Source organism: Triticum aestivum, chromosome 1A, assembly GCF_018294505.1.
Source record: "Triticum aestivum cultivar Chinese Spring chromosome 1A, IWGSC CS RefSeq v2.1, whole genome shotgun sequence".
NCBI lineage: Eukaryota > Viridiplantae > Streptophyta > Magnoliopsida > Poales > Poaceae > Triticum > Triticum aestivum.
In genome coordinates, this window is record NC_057794.1 from 199,411,027 (window position 1) to 199,430,073 (window position 19,047).

The window sequence follows — 19,047 nt, forward strand, 5'->3', positions numbered from 1 at the left end:
GCCCTTCAATTGCAAGCGACACAAATGTATTTAAGTTAGGCAGCATCATATTCTCATGAACACTAGAAACATTACCAAGAAACGAAAGTACCTGGTAATTTAACTGGCATATGCGATCTCTAGCAATTGTTCCACCGCCCCTTGCGAGATGAGGGACCAGATGCCGCATCCTGATTCCCGATGAGGGGGTTGGGAGCGTGTTTTGGTGTGACGCCCAGGCAGGCGTGCCCTCGGCCGAGTGGCCTCGGGTACAACTTGCGTTCAAAGACTCGATGGTTTGCGGGATTCTGCAATTCACACCAGGTATCGCATTTCGCTACGTTCGTCATCGATGCAAGAGCCGAGATATCCGTTGCCGAGAGTCATGTGGATTAAATATCTTTGCAACACGAGGGATGACTAGCAAGCTAGCCATGCCCCCGGGTTAGGCACAGTGTTCCTTGACGCCTTCGGCACCGTGGGTTCTTTTACCCCAAGCCCCCACCCACTCCGAGGAGGGGAGGTGGTCGAGGCATTGGCCGAGCGACGGACAATGCCGTTGCCGATGGATTGGATGACGCGTGCACGGTCTGTTTTGGTCAGGGTCACGACAATGATCCTTCCGCAGGTTCACCAATGGAAACCTTGTTATGACTTCTCCTTCCTCTAAATGATAAGGTTCAATGGACTTCTCGCGACGTCGGGGGCGGCGAACCGCCCCCGTCGCCGCGATCCGAACACTTCACCGGACCATTCAATCGGTAGGAGCGACGGGCAGTGTGTACAAAGGGCAGGGACGTAGTCAACGTGAGCTGATGACTCGCGCTTACTAGGCATTCCTCGTTCAAGACCAACAATTGCAATGATCTATCCCCATCACGATGAAATTTCCCAAGATTACCCGGGCCTGTCGGCCAAGGCTATATACTCGTTGAATACATCAGTGTAGCGCGCGTGCGGCCCAGAACATCTAAGGGCATACAGCAGGGGATATGGGTGTAACTGTGGTAGCCATGTCCTCATCATCCTCCCCTTCTTGAAAACAAAGCCGTCCTCGGCGTTGCTTAACCTGAAATGTGGCTAACAAAAGAGACAAGGTGTACACGTTGTATATGTATATGTCATCCATTTTGACTGATCTCAGTTGTGGCACTTGTGAGACAGTTATACAAGAGCACCCTTCTAAAGTCGTGAAATATAAAACCAATATATTATCAGAAGAAGTCAAATGCATAAAAATATTGCAACTCAGTTTGCACATATAAGTGAAGCTCTTAATCGTACCAAAAGATTGGCAATGCTCATCATTAAACCATCCCAACCTTGATGAACCATCATCAAGATTAGAGGTCATATCAAAATGATTAAAGATTGGCACAACTGTTTTCAAACATATTTGATCCAAATCTGATTTATTACCTGATTGACATGGTTCTTTCGCATCAATAGTTAATTCAGTGGGTTCACTCAAATTTTTTTGATCACATGGCAAAGTCAAATCATGAACATAGTCTTCTAAAATAGCTTGTGTGATCATAGTAGTGGGTAGCTCCTCGTATGGTTCATTGAAATTGACAAGGCATTCATCATACTCATGTGGAGGTGGGAGATCAGTACCTTTGTCATTACCTCTTATGATCAACTCAGATGTAAGCACTATCGATGGTGCTGTGTCACATGGTGGAGGTGATGCAACAACGGATGTGGTTGTCATAGCACACCTAGTAGTTGAAGGAACAACCGTATCATCTCTTGGAATGTGCACCTTGTGCTTGTTCTCTTTGAGGGCAACACGTCGTCTTATTTCCTGTTCAGCTTTACAAGAAAGATGAAACAAATGATCCATAGGATAACACTCTTCATGAATTAGTATCTCCTGAATATCACAGTTCAAAGCTCCCCAAAATCTATCCATAAAATCTTCTTCACTTTTTTCTAAAGAGGAATGCAACAAGGTAGTTTGTAAAGGATCATAATATTTTGATACGGTGTCACTACCTTGTTTTAAATGTTGCAACTTTTTAATCATGTCACGAGTATAATAAGCGAAAACGAATGTATGTCGCATGGCAAGTTTCAAATCATCCCAAGTAGAAGGTATATCATTAGGGTGTAACCAACAATATTTAATTCACCAAACTAAAGCATAACCAGTGAAAGCACCAACCGCAACCTTAACTTTTTTACGTTCATCAAAATTATGGGAAGCAAATATATTATTTATGTCGAACTCCCATTAAATATATAAAGCAGGTCTAAAACGGGCATTAAATGGTGGTATAGAAACATTAACCTGATCATGGGCATCTGGATGTTTGTGCACCTCTCGTGACGGTTGTGATATTTGCATAGGTGGTGGCACGTCTCCCACGATCGACAAAGCCCATGAACCGACTCTAGATCCTGTCATGATTAGTAGAAACAAAAACAAAATCCAAAAATAATGTTCCTATGAACTACTGAGATGTGATGGTAAAGCACTCATAGTACAACAAATCAAAGTCTTACAAGTTCTTACCATGCAGCAGGTGATGACCGGCAACCAGCAGTGTCAAATAACTCCAAAAGTTGGGTAAAGCGATTGCCAGGTGAACGTATGTATACACGGTGTAGAAATATGTGGAGCTGGGTTGGCTTGATATATATGGTAAAAAATGCTACAACCATGTTAATTAATGCAAGCTGAAAATTCGCTCAAAGTGGTCGAGTGCTGGCCCTAGGCTAGACCGTGATAGAGACGCGAGCCTAAGACACAGACGAATTCACAAGATGTTGCCAACATCACACTTTGGTACAAGCCTCCTTCCACTTTTTTTTCCACTCCAAAGTAATTAGTGCGTACTCTTTATAGCACAACAAAGCACCACTAATTTTTTTCTCTCTCTCCAAAGTCCAAACGTGTCCACTAGGATTCTCCAAAAGAAAAACAAATCTGAACTACACGTACACCTTTCTGGGGAATCCAAACCGAATCAGCCAACTTGCAATCCTTCCTTTTTTATCTCCAACGTGATGCTCAACTCCAAGGCAACAAATCCCCATGCACTTCCTTTTTTTTCTTCCTTACTACTCTCTCTAATATCTCGTTGAATTATTCTATTTTTTTATTAGACTTGCCTTTTCAACAGGACCGAACGTACCCTTCCAAGAAACCCAATAGCACAAAAAATCGCAGCAATTATGGCAGAATCTTTCCAAATCTCTCTCAATTTTCTCTTTTATCTTTCCTTGTTGGCAACGTCCCAAAAAGACAACTGATCTGCTATAATTCCTCCTCTCTTTTTTTAAGCGATCCAAACCTTCCAAATTTCTTACATTATCTCTTTTTTTTGAGACACGGCCAGACTTGGAAACCTCCAACCGAAATTTGGTTTTCCTTTTTTTTCTTCCAACAACCTCACGCCAACAACCTCAATATCGAAGCCACTATTCGCAATGTCTTCCAATCGAACCGATTGGCAGTTGCCTTTTTTTATATACTAATCCGAACCTTCCAAGTATCCAAAGTTTCTTTCCTTGTACGGGGCAAGAGATCTGAACATAATTCTCTCTCCTTTCCTGCCGAAAATAACAAGGCACAAACGTAGCAGCTAATTAAAACATCCAAATACAAACAAGCGATGGACAAACTTCCTCCTTTTAATCTCTTTTCTTTCTCAATTTTTTTCTTGACTATTCGGATCAGCTCTAATAATTGACCGGTCAGATTTTTTTTTACTTCCAAATCCAAACGTGGCAGCTAGGATTATGAGGCGGTCAATAAACCAGATTTTTTTTCAACAAAGGGATCAAACCCCCCAAATCCAAACGTGGCAGCTTGTCTTTCACGTTCCTTTTTCTTTACTTCTTTCCATGCGAATATCTCCTGCTATATTTTTTAGACTTTTTTCTTACCACCTTCCAAAAAATGTCAGCAAATAGATCTGCGGTTGGCCTTTTCTTTTCAGCCTATTCTTTATGTCTTTCCAAACAACACAACATATCTCTTTCCCAAAGATAAAGCAACGTGGGAAACAAGTCCAAAGCCAAAAGTGGCAACCACCAGTTCTTTTAACTTCTCTCGCCCTTTGCTTTTGTCTGCTATGTGACATACACAAAGATGAATATGATGACGGTGAATGGAGTCAGCGGCGATCGAAATAATATGTGACAGCGGAATATGACAATGAAGTGGGCAATGGTGTATGTGGATGTGGTGTGAACAAAACGTGACTAGAACTTGAAACTCTAAAAGTTTAGACACTAAAACCAGCAACTCAACACACGATGCAACCAAAAATTCAACGATGCAAAAACAAAGTGGTAATAGCGAAAAGGCTCAGACTGTCTGGGACATGGATGAACTAGTCTAACTTTTTTTGTGGCTTGTTTTTTGGACTCTAGGTATGAAGAACAAATGCGATCTAAACTATGAAAAAATCGAAAATCTCACCGAGCAACCTGAAAACTGATACCACTTGATAGAGGCGAGGGTCCCGATCTTTCGATGAGATGATAACTATCGATTTGGTGGAGACGACTTTGATGATCCGACTGCAAACGTGCACGACATTGCGCCTTAGCAATCACTAGACCAACTCCGAAAGGTTATTGACCACGCCGGAGCACGATCAACCTGACCACGAAGGTCGATTCCTGCAAGCAATCGAAGAACACACAAGAATATGATTAAGCAATCTGAATATTGCGAATATGGATGAAGTATTGATGAAAGTGGGGTTTCATAAGCGGTCTTGGTCTGGTCGTTGGACACAAACGAAGTACACGAAGTTGCAGCGATGGCTAACTTTTAACTAAATAAAACCCAAGTCTAAGCGATGCCTTAAGGGCTATATTTATAGGGGAAAGAGAGGGGATTCCGTCCACCCTTGGCAAGGTGGGACTAAAACACCTCCTAAGTCGTTTCCCCTACAAAACGGACTCTAAAAAATAGATTACTTGGGACTGGCCCAAAATAAGGTGGCGCAACACAAATAATAAGCTATGGACGAAATTTATGAAAGGCCATCTTGTATATTTTGTCCATCTTCTCGTATGTCATCATGGTGGGTTCAAAGTCCGAAAATCTCCACTAGAACCTTCCTTCTTGTTCTCTTCGCACGCACCTTCATCTCCGTACTTGCTCATGCTCCAATGTCCATCCTTCTTGTGTGTGCTAGGAACTTCAATTGCAAGCGACACAAATGTATCTAAGTTAGGCAACATCATATTCTCATGAACACTAGAAACATTACCAAGAAACGGAAGTACCTGGTAATTTAACTTGCATATGCGATCTCTAGCAATTGTTCCAAGAGGTAAAACAGCAGGGGGTACGGGTGTAACTATGGTAGCCATGTCCTCATCAAAGAAGGGGAGGGATAGCATATTTGTTGTCATGGATAGGTTCTTGAAAATGGAACACTTTATACCATGTCATAAAAGCGATGATGCTGTTAATGTTGCTGATTTGTTCTTTCATGAAATTATTCGCTTGCATGGTGTGCCAAATACTATTGTTTCAGATCGTGATACTAAATTTCTTAGCCACTTTTGGAGACGTTTATGGGCTAAGTTGGGGACTAAGCTGGTTTTTAGTACTACTTGTCACCCCCAAACCAATGGAGAAACTGAAGTAGTCAATAGAACATTGTCTACTATGCTTAGGGCTGTTTTGAAGAATAACAAGAAAATGTGGGAAGAATGCTTGCCTCATATAGAATTTGTTTATAATCGTTCATTGCATTCTACTACTAAGATGTGCCCTTTTGAAATTGTGTATGGTTTCCTACCTCGTGCACCTATTGATTTGTTGCCTCTTCCATCTTCGGAGAAGTTTAATTTTGATGCTAAATAACGTGCTGAATTGATTTTAAAAATGCATGAGTTAACTAAGGAAAACATTCAGCGTATGAATGCTAAATATAAACTTGCTGGAGATAAGGGTAGAAAACATGTTGTGTTTGCACCTGGAGATCTTGTTTGGTTACATTTGCGTAAGGATAGATTTCCTAATTTGCGCAAATCAAAGCTAATGCCACGTGCTGATGGTCCTTTTAAGGTGTTAGAGAAAATAAATGATAATGCATATAAACTTGAGCTGCCTGCAGATTTTGGGGTTAGTCCCACTTTTAACATTGCAGATTTGAAGCCTTATTTGGGTGAGGACGATGAACTTTCGTCGAGGACGACTTCATTTCAAGAAGGGGAGGATGATGAGGACATCAATACCATTGTTACACCCACAACCCCTGCTGCTATACACACTGGACCAATTACTAGAGCTCGCGCACGCCAATTGAATTATCAGGTACTTTCGTTTCCTGGTAACGATTCTAATGTTCATGAGAATATGATGCTGCCTAAATTGGATACATTTGTCTTGCTTACAAATTAAGGGCCTAGCTTGGACAAGAAAGATGAACCTTGGGATAAGTTCAAGCGTGGAGATGATGGCATGCGCAAGGGGATCCAGAACGGAGTTACAAGTGATGATTTCAGGACTTTGAAGCCACCATAAGGAGTGCATGAAGCCTTGGACGAAATATACAAGATGCCACTTCATAAATTTCGTCCAGAGGCTATTTTAGGTGCTGCATCACCTTATTATTGGGCCAGGCCCATGTATTTTCGAAATACTTAAGTATAGGCTGTTTTTAGAGTCCGTATGCGTGGGGAAACAAGAGTTAGGGTTGGTTTCGTACCCCTCCTCCAAGGGCCAGGAAATTCCCCCCTCTTCCTCCATATATACAGCCCTTAGGGCGCCGTTTAGACTTTGGGTTTTGTTTAGATTAAAATTTCGCCATAGCTGCAACTTCGCGTACTTCGTTTGTGTCCAACGACCAGACCAAGACGTCACAGAACCCCACCTTGATCAATAAAGATTTCATCTTATATTCGCAATATCCAGATTGCAATCTCAGTTTCTTGCTTGTTCTTCTTTTGCTCGCAGGAAACAGATCCTCATGGTCAGGTTGATCGTGCTCCGGCGTGGTCAATAACCCCTCGGAAGTTGGTTTAGCGATTGCTAAGGTGCGACGTCTCGCACGTTCGTAGTCTTAATAGCATTGATCTTGGACTCATCTACATGAACACCCTTAGAAGAGACAACAAATCCTAAGAAAACGAGCTTATCAACACCAAAAAGGCTTTTCTCCATATTAGCATCGAGACGCTCTTTCCTAAGAGTTTGCAAAGCGGTGCGGACATGGGTGACATGCTCTTGGATAGATTTGCTAAACACAAGAATATCATCAAAGTAGACCACAACAAATATACCAATGTAAGGGCAAAAGACATGATTCATGAGGCGCATAAAAGTGCCCGGTGCTTCCGAAAGACCCATAGGCATGACTAACCACTCATACAAACCAAACTTGGTTTTGAAGGCGGTTTTCCATTCATCACCCTCTTGTATGCGGATTTGATAGTAACCACTCTTAAGATCAATTTTGGTAAATATAGTGGCACCGCTAAGCTCATCAAGCATATCATCTAGGCGTGGAATGGGATACCTATAATGAACGGTGATAGCATTGATAGGTCTACAATCAGAGCACATGCGAAAACTACCATCACGTTTTGGCACAAGAATGACCGGAACGGCACAAGGGCTCAAACTTTCACGCACATGTCCATGGTCTATGGGATGTTTTACTTGCCTTTGAATTTCTTTGGTTTCTTCGGGGTTGACGCGGTAGGGAGCTTTGTTTGGAAGTGGTGCTCCGGGAATGAGGTCAATTCGGTGCTCAATGCCTCGTAGAGGAGGTAGTCCCGGAGGTAGCTCATCAGGAAAAACATCTTGAAATTCCTGCAAAAGAGAAGACAACACTAGAGGAAGAGTTTGAGAGGTGTTAGTTTGTGGTGCATTGTCCTTGCACACGATGACGTAGTGTAGGACACTAGATGGGTTCTCACGCACTTCTCTCATCTTACGTTTGGTGGCAAATAGAACTAAGTTCTTGTTTTCGCTCATCGTGGAGGCACTCAATTTGGGCTTGTGGCGCTCACTCTCTTTTTGATGGCTCACTCTCTCACCATTCTCTCCACGATGGGTGGTATGTTTGTCGGTGATCACTTGACTTGGTGACATTGGACAGAGGACGTACTCCTTGCCCTTCATCTTGAAGATATAGTGGTTCATTCGACCATTGTGGACGACTCCTCTATCGAATTGCCATGGCCGTCCAAGGAGAAGATGACAAACGGTCATTGGAACAACGTCGCACTCCAAGGTGTCTTCGTATGCGCCGATCTTGAAGGAGACTTGTACTCGGTGCTCGACATGGATGGTGCCGGAGTCACTAAGCCATTGCACTTTGTAAGGATGTGGATGCTTCGTCTTAGGCAATTGGAGCTTGGAGCAAAGTTCTTCACTTGCGAGATTGTGACAACTCCCTCCATCGATGATGACCTTGACGGATCATCCATTGATGCCGGCCTTGGTGTGGAATATGGTGCATCTTTGGTCTTCTTCTTGGTGATGTTGGAGAGTCAAGACTTTGGAGACAACAAGTGCGGGACTTGAGTCTTCATCACAAAAGACTTATTCTTCTTCATTGTTCACTTGGCGGTGCATGGCGACTTTCTCAAGTGCTTCCATTTCACCTTCACTCATGGAGTCATAAGTGCCATCATCATTGAAGACCATGGTCCACTTGTTGGTGCACTCGTAGGACCTGTGGCCTCGGCCTCTGCAAGTGAAACACTTGAAGGAACTCGTCTTGACGGTCTCATCCATTGGGGTTGATGATGATGAAGCTCTCGGCTTGAAGTTGCTCGTAGGAGGATGGCTTGTAGTTGACGGAGCTTTCATGGAAGTCGGCTTGTCTATGTTCAAAGTAGACGTTCTTATAGTCAGTGTTGGAGTCGTTGAAGCTTGGTTATTGGAGAATCCGTAGGACTTGGATGAGAACTTGGCGTACCTGAAGTCATCTTGCACTTGGCGTTCCGCTTTGGTAGCTTGGTGCACGAGCTCGATGAGATTTGAGTATGGTTGGAAGTCGGCGATCTTCTTGATGGGATGATTGAGTCCATTCAAGAAACGTGCCATAGTTTGCTCATCATCTTCCGTTACATTGGCTCGTATCATGGCAATCTCCATCTCCTTGTAGTACTCTTCAACGCTCTTGGTTCCTTGCTTGAGTTGTTGGAGTTTCTTGAAGAGGTCGCGGTTCTAGTAGGTAGGCACGAAGCATGCTCTCATGACATCCTTCATTTGTGCCCAAGTAGTGATGGGTGGATCACCTCTTGCCTCGCGGCGCTCGATGACTTGTTCCCACCAAATGAGGACATAGTCTTGGAACTCAAGGGATGCCATCGCGATCTTCTTCTCTTCTTCATAATTGTGCAAACGGAAGATCTTGTTAACTTTCAATGCCCATGAAAGGTATTCTTCGGGATCGTTGCTTCCGTTGAACTTGGGCATGGTGAACTTGAGCTTGCCGTAGCGTTTCTCTTCATTGTGTTGGGGTCGGGGATGATGACGCCCATGTTGTAGATGATTGTTCAACTCGTGGTGCTCTTGTCGTGGAGGGTTGTCAACCTCGTGTTGCTCTTGTCGCGGAGTATTCCCATTGTTTTCTTGCTCTTGATGAACTTGATGGTCTTGGCGAGCTTGTGGAGGAGCGTGTCGAGCTTGAGGAGGAATTTGACTATGCATGCGAGCTTGAAGTCGTCCTTCGTGAATTTCTTCACGAAGTGCTTCCTCTTCTTCACGGGCTTGACTGCCTCGGTCGGCAACGGCTTGACTCGCATCGCATAGAGCTTGTTGCGCCTCAGGTGCTTGAGCGTCACGGAGTTGTTGTTCTTTACGTTGAGCCTCGGCATCCTGTGCATTTTGGTGTAGACGCGCGCGTTCTTCCTCTTCATGTTGGCGTTGTTGTTGCCGTTCTCGAGCTAGCACAAAGGCTTCTTCAGCTTGACGTCGTCGGCGCTCTTGAGAGTCGGTGTCTCGAAGTGGATTGAGGTTTGCTTGACGGTCGGTGTGCGCAGCTCGACGAAGAGTGATGCGGAGCATCCTTTGGACATCACCATGTCAAGAGCTCATTCGGCAAGTGACACGTGCGGCATCTACTTCACATACATAAAGGTGAATCCTCTCCTTTACACGTGCTCACTTGACGCCTTCAAGGATGGTATACTTTGACCCTCCATCGTGCATGCATAGGTATTGTCGGAGCTTCACGGATGACGAGGAGGAGTGCAAGCGCCAAGGATCACCTACACCATCCGCGAGGGAAGCCTGGAAGAGAAGATGCAAGAAGAAGAGTTGTCGCAGAAGCTCCAGCCACCGGACGACCGGTCAGGTCCGGACGTCCGGCGCCGGAAGATCCACCGGACGACCGGTCCAGACCGGACGACCGGTCCAGACCGGACGACCGGTGTCCCTACACCCGAGCCAAACGAGCGGACGTCCGACGCCACGAGACGACCGGCGACCGGACGACTGGTCCGGAACGGAAATCCGCTACACTAGCATCCGACCGGACAACCGGCCCATTCCGGACGTCCGGCTGCGCATGAGCCACCGGACGACCGGTCCCCAGCGGACGTCCGGTACCTGGCTGTGTCCAGTTGCGGGCTGAGGCCCATGTACCCCTTCACTTCACCCCCATTTGCACTAAGACTATAAATAGACCTCTCCCTCCTCCTTTCTAGGGTTAGCGTTGTGACAGCTCATTTGAGAGATAGAGCTACACTCATCCATTACGGATCTACTCCACGAGAGAGACCGCGGCCCCTCAACGGAGAAGATCCCCTTGGATTCAAGACCCCCTCTTGGGTGGCCCCATCAAGACCTCCTCACGGAGAAGAACCGGTTACCATGTATCGTCCGTTCTTGACTTTCGATCTTGTATCTCTGTTTGTGTTTCGAGGATCTAGCACATGTGTGATCTATTTCTTGTTGGTTGAGTGTTTCTCCTGTGTTTCCCCTCGTTTTCCCCCTCGTGTTCTTCGTGTTCCTCATAGGGATCCGCTCCTTTTGTGAAAGATCGGCCATCTAGGGTTCCACCCTACATCATCTTGGTATCAAAGCTTAGGTTTATCATGAATTTGGAGCCTCCCCATTGTGTTTTGTAGCCTAATTTTGTTGTGTTCTTCCCCAATTTCGAAAATCCCCACCAAAAATAGCCCAATTTTTTTTGTGATTTGTTGGTTTGATGATGTTTTGTTGATTTTGATCAATGGATTTGCTTGGTTTCGAGTGGATCTAGAATTTCCCCAATTTTCCCCACTTTCCATCGACGAAATCTCATCAATTTTGACCCCAAAATCCCCAAATTCTGCCCAAAATCACGTCCCGGATCTGAAATCCCGCGTTGACCCCGACCACCGGATGACCGTCACTTTACCGGATGTCCGGAGCCCCTGGAATGACCGGACGACCGGAACCTCTAACCCGAATGGAAATTAGTGGATTTCCAAGCTCACCAGATGTCCGGCCACCGGACATCCGTCCATTAGCTGACGTCCGCTACCTGTAAAAACTGACTTCGGCTGATTTTTGTTTCGGCCATAACTAATTCATCCGAACTCCGATTTTGACGTTCTTTAGCTCGTTTTGAAGCTCTTGACATCCTCCTTCCCACAAAAATACAACCAACATCTTTTTACTCCATAAAAGTTTGACAATTTTGGCATCTTTGCCTAGGGCTTCCACCACATCATCCGCTACACCATCTCCGACTTCCGCAACCTATCCAATTTTGTTCCCCATCACATTAGTGGTTGCTAGAGGAGTGATTTGAGTCTCCTAAGGTGTCTAGGATACTTAGGGATGGTTGCTTCTTCTTCAACCACCACCACCACTTCCGCATAGGCTTGACCACTATACACTTCCGCCACCCCAACTTAACCCAATTTTGTTTGTGTTGTGAGTTGTGTCTCCTAAGGTGTTTCGGCTACTTAGGGAACGTGCTTTCAACTCCGACACCGTGTATAGTCCACCACCATAACCTCCACTTCCGCATTTCCTAGTGCAACACCACAGCATTCCGCTACCACCATTTTGACATTTGACGTTTGAGATTTTGAGTTCGCGGTTTTTCCGATTCCTAAGGTGTTTCGGCTACTTAGGGACGAGTCTCCATCATCTTGGTATCTCCATCAAGATCACCGCCACTCATCATCACCGCGGACGGTAACCTCCATATTATCTCGATATCGTGGTATCCCTCCATTGTATATTCCCTTGCCATTGCATCGATAACCCCTAGCCCATTTTGCGTTACTTGCCTATCGAGACTAGCCATTTGAGTATTGCCGGCAACGTTACTTGTGCACATTAGTGATCTACACCATACATTGCATACATACCATATCATATTGGTATCATCATATCATCTCGTGTGCCTCAAGTTTGTTCCCGCATATATACAATTGCTACCTTGGTTTGTGCATTTCGCAAAGTGGCCATATAAAAAAAGAGAATAAGCTTTTAAGCAAAAGAGAAAGAACAAAGAAGCTTGTAAGCAAGTGCCATAGCATCATACCACATTGTCATATAAGATCATCTTGGATCATAACACCGGGAACCATATATACATAGCATACTTGGGATAGAAGTCGTTGCATTTTTGTCTCCAATAGGTTGTGCACTAGTGTCGTTTCCGCCTATTGAGCAATCGTGCTAGCGTCTCTCTAGAGTTGTGCAACAAGAGCATTTTCCATGGATTCCACATTTTGAGCTCATCCTTGGTTGCATGACCCCATTTATGTATCCGTGTGTGCGTTTTTGTGTGCCACATATTGCTAGTGGTCTACTTGTTACACTTGCAAATTTGTGAATCTCTTTCAACATTATTGACTCTTGCTAACATTTTGCATTAACTTTTTGTGCCACTATCCTCACCGAGCTCCACTATAAGCCTTACTTGTGTAGGTGTGATAAACCGACAAGAATTGGTACCAATTGTGCTATTTCCTTGTCCACATTGGAGTGATCATTGATCCATTTTCAACTTCGGTCAAGGTACATTTGGTATTCGTTCTTCTCTTTCTCCTCTCATATTGCCTCGAATCTTGTGATGGATAGACAAGGCATTTCATCTCCGGTCTTCCGCAACAATGACGGAGTGCACAACTACATCAACAACAAGCTTTCTGCACAAAAGGAGGAGCAAGATGCAAGGATGGAGGAGATTCGGACCTTGTTGATCAACCGTTCTTCCCCTTCATCATCCTCAAGGCGGCGACGTTCAAGTCACAAGTCTTCGGAGCGCAAAAAAGATGCAAGCGCAAGTCGTCCTCGTCCACATCTCCATGGAGACCACCATCATGTTTGTGATCCACCTCATCATGAAGGGCAAGTCACCTCCAAGCAACATGTGCATGACGACAACGAACGACATCTACATCGAGCTCAAGCACGACAACGACAACATCATTATGATAATGCTCCACAAGCGCCTACCTACAAGTCGCAACAAGCCCTACTTCACAGCAAGTCCAAACTTCATGACCACAAGAGAAGACCGCGAGACAAGCACCACCAAGACGGAGCTACGGCTACACCAACCACTTTGGCATCTTCGCCAAGCGACTTCAAGGCATCTTCGCCTTTGGATATATGGCATCTTCGCCAACAAGCACCTCAAGACTACGCTCAAGAGAAGCTCCCCAAGCTCAAGTCCGCGACTTCCACGAGCTACTACGACCTCGACATCGACCACACGATTCCTTTCTATGGGACTCAAGAACCCGAGGAGTATCTCGAGTGGGAGCGTTTGATGGACGACTACCTCAAGCTACATCAAGTTCCTCCCGAAGATCAAGTGAAGTGCGCCACAAGGAACTTCCACGACTACGCGTCCACATGGTGGCTTCACGCACCTTCGGAGACCTACGACATGAGGTTGCCCAAGACGAAGAGAGCTTTGCGGCGAGAGTTTGTGCCTCCAACCTACACGGAACAACTTCAACGCCAATTGGAGAACACTATCCAAGGATCCAAGTCCATCGACGAGTACTTCAAGGAGATGAAGATTGCCTTGCGACGAGCCGGCGTGGACGACCCCATTTCGATGAAGTTCCACTTCATGATGGGATTCCACAACGACATCTCCAAGACGATCTTCCTCAAGAACTACAAGTCCCTCAACGACAACTACATTGGTGCTCTCAAGGCGGAACAAGGACTCATGAAGGCCAAAGTTTCTCCACCCCAAGCTCACTTCGCGACGACTAAGCTCCATGAGAACGAGCATGAGGATAGTACCACCAAGATGTCCAAGCCCGACGAGCTACAAGACGATACTCCCAAGTTCGACGCCATCCCTCTTTGTGGCATTGATGATGCCGAGTCCTCCATGACTCTTTTTCAAGACGGTGCAGCAATGAGTACGACTACGGAGACCCTCAAGGACCAAGCTTTGGAGGCGAGCGACACGGTGGCGAGCAAGGATGATGCTTCCATCTTAGGAGGCAAGAGTGATGATGTGCCATCTTCGGCCTTCTTCCACGGCGAGAGTGATGTTCTGCCATCTTCGGCCTTCATCCATGACGACGACTACGAGGCAGTTGAGCATGGGATTTTCCCTTCGACCACGGTGACATGTGATGACTTGAGTGACTTTAGCCACCATATTGAGAGGGAGTGTGATTTCACCACTAGCCCCATATATGATGTGTTTCCACTATTCCCATGTGAGGAGAGCCACAACCCCCACCTCTTGAGTGAGATGAGTGACTCCACCATATGTGAGTTTGAGTGCACCTATTTTGAGGGAGTGAGTGAACCACCACATAGAGAGAGTGAGATAGTTGATAGGTCATGTGAGGCTACTTTTAACACTAACGAGTTGACCTCTTCCTCTATTGTGTCTTCTCATTTGGTGCTAGGTCCTTTATATGATGGCGCGCCGATTCTCGACGACTTCGTCCTAACTTTGGACAAGACGATGGCCATGGTGGAATATGATGCACCCCCACATGGTTCCATCACAATGATGATCTTGACCACCATTCAGTCTTACCCACCTCACCTACACCACGTGAGTGGAATGACAAAGGTAACATAGGTGAAGGTGATGCTCTTGTCCCACTAGTGGACTATCATGACATTGATTGCTTGCATGATGTTGATCCCCCTATTGACATGCTTCATGCTAGTATGATTTCCCCATGTGATGATTTACCCATTTACGATGAGTATGATGATTGGCATGTGGAGTCTCTTAGTTGTGATGCCATGTTACATAGGATTTCTTGTGCTAATTCTCTCGGTCACATCATGTTTGCCAATCTGCTTGACTTGTCATATGCTATGCATGAGATCGACCACATGTCATATTTGCAATCTCTTCACAGTGACTATGCATATGCCATTAAGATTAACCCAATTTGCACTTATGGCATAGATGACAAGCCCATGGTTATTGGCATTTGTTTCTCTTGTGATGATATTGATATGCCCCCTTTGCATCATTTATCTCATATGCCATGCCATGACCACCTAGCTTCGGATATGCATTGTTTTGGATGTTGTCCATTTTCTCCGTATGATGTTTCCAATATTGCTCATGGGGAGACCCCCATAGTTTCCTCATACATTTTAGGAGACTTTGATTCATCCCATCCATTGCATGATCCCAATACTTGTGTGCACCATATGCTTCCCATGCATAAACATGCTATTGATGTGCCATATACTTGTATGCTCAATTTGCATCCCCATCGTGTTATATACAATAACTATTCTTTCATGATGGATGACATGTTCTTATACCATGCATCAAATTTCTTTGAGCGATGCTTATCTTGTGCTAACTTTCACCTGCACATACACATCATGATGGATGATGTGTACATTTACCACACACACAATTTCTTTCGTTTCTGTTTCTTTTGTGTAGGTACCCATGAATACTTGTCAACCTCGCAATCCCACGAGTTGACAAAACAAGCTCTAGAGAGCAATGATGACTTGGGATCCCATGGATTGCCTTTCCCACCGCTCTCTTCGCGCAAATACTTCGCGCATTTCTTCTACATGGCCCTCACTTGGCTATGGGTTGTTGTCCATTATATATCGTTTGCCCATCTTGCCATGTTCACTTTGCATGATATGTTCATTCATATGCTTTTGCCATGCATTTGTGACCCATGCTTTGCATTACACATGATGATTGATTCTCATACTTGTATGTGTATTTGCAAGCTTGGTGGAGATATTGCTTGTTATTGCGATGTTTGGTTTGTACCCCATGCCTATGATGATACTTTCATCTTGCTTTGTGTTTGTGCTTGCGATATGTCATGTGCATTTCCTATTCCTATTATTTTCTCTCATGACATGATTGCCATGATTTACTGTAGTATGTTGCATCTTCGCACTACTAGCTTGCAGGACTTGATTACTATGATTGACTTGATTGCCTCGCACATGATGAACAATTGCTCTTTCTATTGTGTTGAGTGCCACACTATATTCACTACACCACATGCACATTATGCTTGGATTGTCTTGCACTTGACCCATGTGTTTAGACACTTCATTTTACTTGGTGTTGTGAATGATTCATATGCCTACCATCGACCTTACATTGAGCAATTTGTGAATGCTTGCTATGAACTTGAGGTAGATGCTTCTTCTCTTGTCACACATATTTGCATCACTACCTCACATTCACAAGCTTGTTTCCATGATGTCCTTCTTTGTGCTCAATTTATGTGCTTACATACCATGTCACAATCCTTTGTCACACCATATGCTATGCTTGATGACAACACTTGTTGGGTGAATCACCTCTTGAATGCTTGGTTTTGCACTAACGCTAACCGCATTTGTTTTTCCAAGTGTTTGTTCTCCTTTCTCCTTTTGAAGGACTCATGAGACAGTGCGACATTGAAGAGTGCCCATTTCAAGCTTCAAGATGATGAGAACTTGGTGATCGACCACTACTACACGGCAATGCCATCTCTTTCCCATGGTGATTTGGATTTCGATCCGCGGTCTGATCTTTCCCAAGGGGGAGGGGATGATGCGGAGCATCCTATGGACATCACCATGTCAAGAGTTCATTCGGCAAGTGACACGTGCGACATCTACTTCATATACATAAAGGTGAATCCTCTCCTTTAGACGTTCTCACTTGACCCCTTCGAGGATGGTATACTACTTGACCCTCCATCGTGCATGCATAGGTATTGTCGGAGCTTCACAGATGACCAGGAGGAGTGCAAGCGCCAAGGATCACCTACACCATCCGCGAGGGAATCCTGGAAGAGAAGACGCAAGAAGAAGAGCTGTCGAAGAAGCTCCAGCCACCGGACGACAGGTCGGGTCCAGACGTCCGGCGCCTGAAGATCCACCGGACGACCGGTCTAGACCGGATGACCAGTGTCCCTGCACCCGAGCCAAATGAGCGGACGTCCGACGCCACCAGACGACTGGCGACCGGACGACCGGTCCGGACCGGAAATCCGCTACACCAGCATCCGAGCCAGAACGAGCGGACAACCGGCCCCTTCCGGACGACCGGTCCCCAGCGGACGTCCGGTACCTGGCTGTGTCCAGTTGCGGGATGAGGCCCATGTACCCCTTCACTTCACCCCCATTTGCACTAAGACTATAAATAGACCTCTCCCTCCTTCTTTCTAGGGTTAGCGTTGTGATAGCTCATTTGAGAGATAGAGCTACGCTCATCCATTACGGATCTACTCCACAAGAGAGATCGCGGCCCCTCTACGGAGAAGATCCCTTTGGATTCAAGACCCCCTCTTGGGTGGCCCAATCAAGACCTCCTCACGGAGAAGAACCGGTTACCGTGTATCGTCCGTTGTTGACTTTGGATCTTGTATCTCTCTTTGTGTTTCGAGGATCTAGAACATGTATGATCTATTTCTTGTTGGTTGAGTGTTTCTCTTGTGTTTCCCCTCGTTTTCCCCCTCGTGTTCTTCATGTTCCTCATAGGGATCCGCTCCTTTCGTGAAAGATCGGCCATCTAGGGTTCCACCCTACATCAAAGAGTGTTCGATGTCGGTGTGCTTGAGCCGGAGAGGGTAGAGTCGGAATGGCGACTTGAACGGCTCCATCTTGAAGTGGAAGAAGAGCGGTTGAGCAACAAAGCGCGAATGTCGTCCATCCTTGCGTCATTCTCTTGCTTGTGATCATCGAGCTTGTGGTCGAAGTAGTCCCTTGTACGTTGCTCGGAAAGTCGCAAGTCGGCGGCAAGGTTGTCGATGCGTTCACTCATAGCTTGTTGCTCTTGATGCAAAGCACGTTGTGCACCAAAGAGGTGACTCTTGGTGACGAAGGAGTTCATGTCGTCGTCTTGCTCCATGAATAGTGGGTTGGTAGAAGTACTTAGCCTATCCATCATTCCAAGACAAATGTGAGTGGTAGAAAGAGAAGAACGAGTACCAAATGTACCCTGACCGAAGTTGAAAGTGGATCGAGGATCACTCCAATGTAGGACAAGGAAATAGCACAATTGGTACGAGTTCTTGTTGGTTTCTCACACCTACACAAGTAAAATCTTTTGGTGGATCTTGGTTAGGATGGTGGCACAAAATTTGATGTAATTGTAAGTGAGCTTCAATAATGTTGGAAAAGATTCGCAAGATGCAATGTAACAAGTAGACCAAGCATATAAGGTACATGGAAACACACACGCAAAAAGATAAGTGGGGTTGTGCAACCAAGGGTGAGCCAAAATGTGGAATCCACGAAAATGCTCTTGTTGCGCAACACTAGAGAGACGCTAGCACGATTGCACGATAGGCGGATACAAGAGCTTGTGCACAACCTACTTAGCAAAAATGTAACGACTTCTATCCCAAATACTTTGTATGCAAGGTGTTGTTATGATATGATCCAAGATGATCGAGTATGACAATCTTAATGTTGTATGATGCTATGATTCTTGCTTAAAAACTCTTTGCTTATATTTCCTCTTTGCTTAAAAGCTTGTTTGGCTCTTTGATGTTTGAGCTCTTTTCTCATGCAATGCTTGACGAACCAAGATAGCAAGCGAGTATGCGATGACAACTTTGTGACAAAAGAGATGATACCAATGCAGGCAACAATGATGTATGTATGCTATGGGATGTATGATCACTAATGTGCACAAGTCTTGTTGCCGGCAA

At 45.2% G+C, this 19,047-nt stretch overlaps 1 non-coding gene across 1 annotated transcript; it reads right to left on the reverse strand.

Annotated features, from left to right (window-relative positions):
* Nucleotides 1-208: 208 nt before the first annotated feature.
* On the reverse strand, nucleotides 209-364 carry LOC123072026 (5.8S ribosomal RNA). The gene has a single exon (XR_006434804.1). It is a non-coding gene; the product is annotated as a 5.8S ribosomal RNA (ribosomal RNA).
* Nucleotides 365-19,047: the final 18,683 nt, after the last annotated feature.